This window comes from Neopelma chrysocephalum, unplaced genomic scaffold (assembly GCF_003984885.1).
Source record: "Neopelma chrysocephalum unplaced genomic scaffold, ASM398488v2 Primary Assembly neopelma1_59, whole genome shotgun sequence".
NCBI lineage: Eukaryota > Metazoa > Chordata > Aves > Passeriformes > Pipridae > Neopelma > Neopelma chrysocephalum.
Window position 1 is genome coordinate 13,400,291 of NW_020897714.1, and position 9,747 is coordinate 13,410,037.

General features: G+C 37.2%; 1 long non-coding RNA gene across 1 annotated transcript; it reads left to right on the top strand.

The window, feature by feature from the left end:
* Positions 1–259: 259 nt before the first annotated feature.
* LOC113966322 lies at positions 260–5,275 on the top strand. The gene is made up of 4 exons (XR_003533779.1): positions 260–434; positions 2,190–2,291; positions 4,120–4,487; positions 5,208–5,275. It is a non-coding gene; the product is annotated as an uncharacterized LOC113966322 (long non-coding RNA).
* Positions 5,276–9,747: the final 4,472 nt, after the last annotated feature.

Genomic DNA, 9,747 nt, shown 5'->3' on the forward strand with positions numbered 1-9,747 from the left:
GACACATGTTTTAAGGAAAAAAGAAGCAAACTTTCTGAGAAAATGAGACATGGGGTTTTTTTCCCCTTCATCGTCTTTGCCTTTTATAGTCAGGGAACTGCACACCACCTGCATTGTGCCCTCATCTCTCCTGACTACTACTTTCATTTTTTATGATCCAAGCAGCAGTTCCCAAAGTTTCTCTCCCAGGGGCTTATGACATGTATTTGAATTTTGATTCACTTGCAACAGTCCAGACATTCCATGGGTTAGTGACCACATTTGTAAATACACCCCATCTTACAGCACATGGACCTTAACAGAGGAACTACTGATATGAGCCCTGAGCAGGAGCTGGCCTTGGGCAGCCAGCAACACGAGCAGCCTGGTATGGAGCTTCCAAGAGAATGGTCACAGTTTTGCAAAGAAATAGCACACCTCAGAAGAGATGCTTGGTAAGATTGCTCTGCTGTGTGCTTTAGGGCTGTTCTTCACTGTAGAAGTTTAATAAACTTGAAGGAATCGTAGCGTCTGCTCTGTAGCCTGCCTCCTCCATTTATTCTCTTGTTATCTGAGAACAAAACAGTGCTGTGGGTATATTCTGTTGGGATCATATGTTAACTAAATTTTCTTCAATGACTTAAAACAGCAATAATGCTAGTTGTTAAATGGAGAGAAATAGTATTCCACAGAACCATTTAAAACTGTTTAACCAAATGGAATTAACAATAATTTTTTGAAGGTTGTTTTCTAGTTTAGTTCTGACCTCTGTTTTCTGCAGTTTTGTGCATCTATAAATTTTGCCAAGTCTATTTTTGTTGACAGGCAATATTGGTCTTCATTTGAAAGTGTGATTAGTTTCCTATGAGATTTTTTGATATATAGTAAAAGTGTAGTTATAGCTTCAGCTTGAAAAATCCCACCTTGACTGTTTCATTGCCTCTGTGATAACCTTAAATATCTGCGTGATCCACATGCTACCACATGAGTGTTGAAGCAACAGCACTTTTTAAAAAAATTAACAAAATTGTTAAGAAAGATAAGGGACTAAAATAATAAAAAATAAAAATATGTATCTTCTTATGCAGAACATGGGATTCTTATGTTTTTAAAATAGTTCTAGCTCTATACTTTGCAACAACTTCTTTTATGTTTTATTTTCATTGAGCTATGGATTCTCCTTAGTCGTCTATACTAAGACAAGCAGCAGTCCCCAGTCAGTGAATGCATAGGAGGCTATTATTAAGTTTAGGGGTATGAGTGGTGCCTTTGCTTTTTTATTCTCCTTTTTTTTTGGCAAACAGGAATTGGAAAGAGAGAGAGAGAATAGGCTGTCAATATCCTTTCTTGATGTTTAATGAAAAGCCGCTGAAAGTCCCCAGCATGACAGAATTTATTTTCTTCCAGCACCTACAAAAGAAACACAAAGTTGTTTACAATACCACCATTTTACCATTTACTTCCCTTTTTTCTCTACATGATAAACACAGTATTTCTTGTGTAAGAAGACAATTTCTCTTCTTCGTACACCCTGTAAAGTAATAACAGCCGTTAGTTCCACTGGTACCAGTTCCACTGGTACTAATGAGCTTCTACTGATTTCATCTTGTGGTTAATTTTACTTTGGAGCCTTGGAAAGACATAAAGTTTTCACAGGTTTTGTGCCTGAGCTCTTTCCCCATGTTGGCTTCTCTGGTGCATATGTTCATGCCACAGCCTGTCCTTCTTTAGGGATGTGTGCTTGAGGTCTCTCCCTTTCACCGGAAGTCTCTTTTGACAATACCTATGGAAACAGTGTGTTTAACCTCTCCACCCCAAAGTTAAATTTCTGCAAAACTAACAGTCCAGAAACTGATTAATGAGAGTATGCTAAAAGAGCTGATAGTATTGACTGCATTAACCTGTTCAGCTCAGAAATTGGGTTAAAAAAACCAATAAAAATTAAATTTAACCTCTAATGCTTCTTTGCTATGTCGTATAGGAAGTGGGAATCATTCACAGTAAATTATAGTTCTAAGGAAAATGTATACCATTATGATAAATGTGATATAAATAGGTAGATAAGCTGGCTTTCAGTGCTGCCTATTACTAAGTCATTGTCCAGCCCCAGATTGGCTGTACCGTAGTGAGTCACAAATGAGCAAAATTCTGGTGGAATTCAGAAATTGATGGTATAGTGTGTTTTTAAAACACTTATTTCTTTCTTTTAGTAAAACGGTAGAAGCTGAAACTAAAGCAAGAACAGAAGTTTCCTCCTTTTCTCCTTGAAATTCTTTCGGAAAGAACACTTTTGACTCTCTCATTTTATAAAGGTATGATGAGGCAGATGTTGCCTCTCTGGTTGCAGTCACCATCTTAATTAATTAGAAAAACTGGGGAACTATCTGGATTTGAATGTTGTTTGAGCCAGAAGTTGGAGATTAGCCGTCTCATCTGTGATGGTACTTGTCTGTATCTTGGAAGAGCTCATAACTTTTGGTTTAATTTTTCTAATAGAAGTACATTTTTTGTGAAACTGAAGTCAGGAAATGGAAAAGTGAATGTTCTCAGGGTAACACTAGCTCAGATTCTTTACACAAATAGATTTTTTTTCTGGTAGATTTCTAATGCTTATTATATTACCATTTGTTTTGCTCTGCATGGAAGAAATTTCCTTTTTGCAGGGTATACATTGCCTTCTGTACACTGTCAACAGCTAAACAGTACTAATAGCAACGATTAAAGGATCAGATGTACAGCTTGGCTAAGTTCAATTAGTAGAAGTAGGTTTTCATTTCCTGAGTCTTGATTGTGGATTATATTGATCTTAATTTTAACTGTGTATATTTTTTGAAATGTAAATATAAAACAACACATCCAGAAAATGTCATCAAGCGTGAGTGAAATGTGCTAGACTGTGTATCCCTCCAATGCAAAAACAAAAATCAAGGAAATAAGCAGCTAAGTTATTTGATACGCTGTGCTTCACTCAGGTCTGCATCTCAGCCTTATCTTCCTTCCTTCCATCATACAGAGCTCACACATCATTACCCCCCCAAGCAAGTACTTTTGTAATCACCTACAATTATTATTTGTCTGCATACTGAATAGAAATTATAGAACTGAAGTTTATAAATTAAAACTGTCACAGAGTTCAACTACATTCTGTGTAGTTCTGCTCATGAGTTGTGCTGGCTAGTGGAAGCTAGACTACGAGATCACGTAGCAGGGCTTTGAAGATTTGTCCTCAGCATTGAGTGTGCTGCCCTCTGCTGCTTGTTGTAACCTCTTCCCATGGGAAGCATTCCTCATTCGGGCCAGGAACCTCTTTGCAAGACCCGGGCTGATGGAAATGAGGTCAAGCCAGGACCAGTGGGTGAAGATCAGCAAGGCCCAGGTGTACCTAAAGCATAGCATAGGAACAGGCCAAGGGCTGAAGGTTAAATACAGCTCCTGAGCCGAGGGCAGAGGCAGGTTTCTTGCAGCTCTTTTCCCAGCAGCCAATCCAGTGGTGTTACTGGAGCTAACCTTAAGCACAGGTAGCTAAAGCCCAGAGCGGGTTGAAGGAAAGGCTGCAGGATGCCTCTGTGCCTCACTCAGGGCTCTGACATAACCTATCTCTGCAGAGGAGTGTATTGATGTAAATAGAGTTTAATGACTGTCTCTTCCTTCCCTGCTAAGAAATAGTGAGAGAACAGAACCAGGACACATGGAATTGGCACCAGTGGGAAATTCTCCCGAATAGCATTTGACTCTTATTGGTCACTTTTGCAACCTATACAGTGAGATTTCCTATCATCAGAAGAGCAAACATGGGTCTGAACATTGCAGATTTGATGACAATTCTGATCTTAGTGAACAATGTTGTCAGGGGAAAGGGAGGAGGTGATGTCTTGTGTGGAATGCTAGAAAACAGAGGTGAAAGGAAACTGAGCTGGAGAACAGTCAACTTTGAGAATGCTTTAACATTCTCAACTCTTGTAATATACTTATTATAACTCTGGAAATTCTGCATAGATTTCAAAAAATAACCTGCCATCCAGTATTTGGCACTTTTGCTGCTCCCTGAAATTGTAAATTTTCCCTTCCTGTCTTAAGCTTAATGAACTGCAATAAACAGCCTAAATATTTCACCTTTCTTTTGTCATCTGTTTTCTGTAGGAGTTGGGAAACTGTGTTGTTTAACAGAGGAAAAGTGAATGATTGAGAAACCTTGCTTCCTTTGCTTATGGATGTGAATGCCAACAGTAGCTAATCAATGAGGAGGAGACCAGGAGAACTGCATCTGTTGATTTTTGTTAAGCAATGGAAGAAAGAAAAGAGAAAAAAGTGGTTTTCTCCTTTGTTTCCATTGGAAATAGAACAGCAAGTAGACTGTGATGTAACATTATTAATATCAGTCATAGAAGAGAATATATTAAAACAACATAATTCCAGATGTTCAATGAAGATTGGCTAATTGAAGATCCAGTTGCTAAAAAATGTGCCCTCAGGACTCTTTTTGTCACTGTAGTTCATCATGTGGGGTGGTAACTCTTTTTTCTTTTCAATATTAATAAGGTGATCCATTTTATTTCCTAAAAATGAGTTAAAGGTGATGATTTTCTCTTTTTAAAGCAAGAAAGCAGAAAAAAAATATTAGAAAAGGACAAGTCTAGAACTGTTATTTGGGTGTCTTTCAGTCTGTGAGGAGGACCCCTGTGGTGTTATATTCAGAGACATTTTTTCACTGTCTCTAAGTGAATCTTTTCTCGAAGATCTAAATTTCAGTTGTCAAAACTTTCTCCTTTTAGACATAGCAACAGAAGATTTTAAAACCAGGGGAATAACCTTTGGCTTGAATTTAAATGCATATCTCCAGGGATCATAAACTCAAATCAGACTACTTTCTGCCCAACAGATTTTGCAGGTAATATAATATATTTTAGAAATTCTTTTCAGAGCCAGCTTTGCCTGATCCACCACCACACACACGCTGAGTAAGGTGAAAGAAGAAACCTCAGTACTTCAGAAGACCTCAGTACTCCAGACAGAAACTTACAGCATTCCCTTGCACTGATTCTTGTTTTTCACCCTACATCAGTTCTGCATGTCTTTGGCAACTGGTGTTTGTTTTCACCTCTCTTGTAAACTGAGTTACTTATAGCTGTCTGTCTTGGTTTCATGGTAAACAAAACTTTAGCTACAACTTTGCTTCTTTTGCTTTGGGTGGTTTGGTTTAGAATTCTTAAAGTATTTTTCTGTTTCAGAAGAGGAGGTCTCTGAAAACATAGGCAGGTCACCACAAATTGATGCTGCATGACACTTCAGTTGGCTGTGAGTATGCTGAGGAGCTGTAACATTAGGGTTGTATGTGTGTGTATATCTCTGTATAATATAGATCTATGTATAGAGTCCTGGTTATGGCTTGTGTGCGAGTGTGTGCATACACACATGCTCTCTGTGGGGATCTTTCTAATTCATGAAGTGTACAAGAGGCTTCAGGAACTGTGGTTGTTCATAAATATCATTATACATTAAGGAATGCTAACCAAATGTCCTTGTAGGCATTTATTATCATTTTGGTTTCAACTCTGTTGTGCATACATTGTGTTCATCTCAGTATAAGGACTTCTGTAGCATTGGCTGGTGTTAGATATCAGGCACAAGATGGCCTTCCCAGGTGATGTGCTTCTCTTTCTCAGAAAGCTAATGTTCTGAAAGAAGCTTTGCTCAGAGTTCCAGCTGCAGTGCCACAGCAGGCACATAATACCTTCAAGAAATGGAATACTATGGGGAGCACATGTTAAAATGCTTATAAGAAGGATGTGTAAGTGTCACTAACTGAAAGAAATGAATCAGTTCTTTTTACGTATATTGAAAAGGAGCAGGCTAAAACAGCAATTCATCCCATCATGGAGAGCACAACTGTGATGTACTGTTTTACCAGACTAGAGAACTACCCAAGTCTTTGCATGTGTCACACTGTGCAGTATTTTTTTTATTCAGCATACACATTAAAAAGGAAAAAAAAACAAAAAACCCAGAACACTCAAGGTCAGACAGACCAAATAATGACAGGCAATACAAATGCATTTTTATACATAAACAGAAAAGGAGTGGGGAAGGTCTTTCTCATTATGCCAAATAGCAGTCTGGCTATGATTTAATGCATTTGAAATTAAGTCTGTCTCTTCATCTGTACATTTTTACTAGTCTGCAGAACAGACTGGCAGGCAGTGTGAGCAGATGCTTCTGGTTGGATCAGGATAAAATTCTTTGTGCTGGCTTTTTGGTCTGATAAAATCTTTTGAATCTTTGTGCAGGATGACAGCAGCAGTGAGCTTTAGGTGTTTTCCAGAGGAAGCATTGGACCAAATAAGTCTACTGGTGTGTCATTGTAGGGAGTCTGTAAAGGCAGCTTCTGTTTAAACATCTCTGCTTACTGCATAGGTAAAGGACAATTATGGATTCATATGACTTTAATATCTTTCTCCTTCTTTCCATTTCCTCATGGCCCCTTAAAATATGTTTAGAGAATTCTTGTAGTTTTTTTATGCAGTCAGTACAACATCTGGTCCTCTGGGGATCTACAGTATGTGAAATCAACACCTTATTTCATAAGTAATCTGAAAAAGGGAGATTGTGGTTTGGTGTTTTTTTCTTTGGAATTAGAAGAAGTAGTGACCTACTTTCACCTCCTGCTGTCTTATATGTGTGGGTGTTCCTGGACAGTTCTAGTGGTAAGAAATTTATCAATAATCAGACTCATAAAGTCTCAGATCCCTGTTTCTATTCCACAAGGAGGCCCTGACTATAATGACCTTTTCCTGAAAAGTATAGAAAACGTCTTTTGCAACCAACTAGTATGAATTGGCATCTATCATGCTTCAATAGATAACAATAAACAAGTGCCTCCAGAATGACATGAGACACAGTATAAACAAAATATGTTTGGAATTATGGCTGGGTGTCATTGACTTAAAATATAAGAGGTGCAATTCATTATTGTTGATGGGAATAATTCAAAAGCTTAAATTTTTGCTTTAAACCAGAAAATAATTTACAATCCCTGAGAAGTGATTATGCTTACTTAAAAATCAAAATAAATTGAATTTGATGGAAAGGATCAAGGAGTTAAAAAACAAAAACAACAACAACAAAAAAGAGTTTAAAAATGCCCTTCTTGGTAATTCTCTATATGCGTGATTTTTCTTTGTTCCACTTTTTTTTGTTCCTTTTTCTTTTTCTTTGTACTTAGAAGCTTTGTTATCTGGATCTTTAGTTCTTCCTGCTCCTTTCATATCTTAGATGCTCTTTCAGCAAGAGTTTATGGCCTGTGAGCCAACTGCCTTTTTCTTCTTTAATTATGGAAGCTGAAGGCCACTTTGTCTGCCCTGAGTGCTTAATTGAAGGAGGACCATGCATGCTTTTTTGTTCCTGACTAGCCTGCCAAGAGTATGGTGCACTGCATAGAAGGGACAACAGCTTCTTTGGTGATTTCTTTTTAACTAGCATCCTGGAGTAAAGAGAGAGCCAATAAGGAGATTATAGTACTCTGTCCCTTATTTAGGAAGGATTGTGATGGCCTAGTCTAGGTTAAGTATATGTAGAACATTCTTCAGTTTTCCTTTTACATTTGCAGAAGATAGGGAAAGTACTTTTTTTTTAAAGAAGTTCATTTAACATCTCCTGTGTCTGTCTCTCCCATACCAAAAGGGGAAAGAGGTTTTATTCATGAAGAATTTCCCAATTTTCTACTCTTTCATCATTAAGTGATATTTTTCTCATTAATTTATTTTGAAAGCAGTGTGTGTGTGGTCACTGCAAGCTGGTTGTTTGACCTTTTATATACCATCCCTATGAATCAACCAGAATATGACTTTGAACAACAATTACCTCTATTCAAGTTATATTATTTATTTGCCTTTGTTTAGGATATTTGCCCAATTTGATATCTGAGTCATTGTTTTATAAAAAGCATGTCTTTAAATAAAACCATTAAATACAGTGATAAGAGTTCTAAGGAGAGAAATGTATTTGAATTATTCTTACAGTATTTATGCTAAAATGACTCTAGTTCCACCCTAAGATACTTGCTAAATTGTTAATGGGATTGAGCTTGGCTCTGACTTTTCAGAACATGTAGATCTTATGACTGAGTCATGAAGGGTGAACTGTCACATATCAAAGCTTAATTATTGCATTAGTTTATCCTTCAATCGTTCTCCTCTGATCTTCTCATACTAGAAGTCAGATATTTCCTGTTGTGATGCCTTTTATTTTCCCAGGAAAAAACCCAAGGATGCCAAAGGAAGCTGTGGTTGCAGTTTAGTGACAGAATACAAAAAAAAAAGGCGATAATTAAGTTATGTTATGAATATTGGTTATAAATTATGTTGTCTCATGTAAGCACTTGAGGTTTCTGTTGTCTTTTTCTTTCTATTGTATCATTTTTCACAATATTGGAAGCTTGGCCATGTGCAGAGATTTTCTTATCTGAGGATACCAGCTGTTTACTGGAGGTTGAAACTAGTTGTTCCTTTCTCAAGCAATGTCTGTCACAAGGAGACAAAAATGTGTGTATGACTAGATTTGTTTTCATAATGACAAATGTAGTTTAGTTAGGAAACTGATTATAATAATAGAAAATAGGCTTTGAAAAGCAACTTGAAGATGCGATGTAGATCCATTATGATCATTTTAAGGCTACTGAGAATATTTCACTTATGTAGATAATGTTTCAAGTATCTAGCAATAATGTTAATGTGGGAAGCCGATATTAAGAGTAGGATGCATGCTTTGCTGATATGCACCCAAATTATATGCTGACTATTTAATGTATTATTTCCATGGAATGAGTACATAGAATGCAAATGTAATATAAAGCTGAGACATTAATCTTCTTCAGAATACACAAGTATCAGCACAGAAGTGCAGTAATCTCATTAGGCTTTCTTCAAATAATGTTGAGAGAAGATTTTGAATTGTTGCTGGTTTAGAGGCATGATCAACAGTTTGAGAGTCAGCTTCTATCAGATTTGGGCTATGCTTGAACCGTGTTTCAAATCCCAGCCTTGAAATATGACAAAGTCTAGACTAGAAGAAATCTTCCTTGTATCAAGGGAGCACTGTCTTAGTATGACCTAGACAGGGAGTCTACTTTGTGTCATGCTATTCCTTCACTCCTTCAGGTGGTCAATGTTGCTTGCTGTTACTCTGTATTAACTCTGACCAAATTAAGGGAGCAATCTCATTGTAGCTATGAAAGAACTCTCTATCTCCTGAAATCAGCAAACTGCTTGGTGTTTATTTTACAAACTGTATGCATGGTGCCTGGGCAGGCCAGTTACTTCAAATTCCCTCAAGGCTTTGACTATGTTCTCAGTACACTGCTGCCTTTTTTGGTAGTCCTTCCACCAAATGAAGAAATGGAGCAGGTATCATTTAAGCAAAAAAACCCCTCAACACAAACAAACAAACAAACAAACCAAAAAGTATATGAGAAAAGTAAAATTACCTTGGTCTTAGATTATGTTAATTTGCATTTTAGCATGCTGGAATTGTAGACTTTCAAGTTCTCTTGATTCAGCGTGGCCTTTATACATTCACTTATGTGGTTATTTTGCTCTCCTGACAAGTGTAAGAGAGAGGCAAGAGAGGCAGTGACAGCAGCCCTGAGGAGGTGACAAGTATATTTTAGCATGAGGCTTGCTTTCTGTGATTTAGTTTAATCAAAATCAGTAAGGAAATCCCTGTTTCTGCTTGGACATTATTAGCCCATGCAAGACTTTGCCATTTCATCTCTTT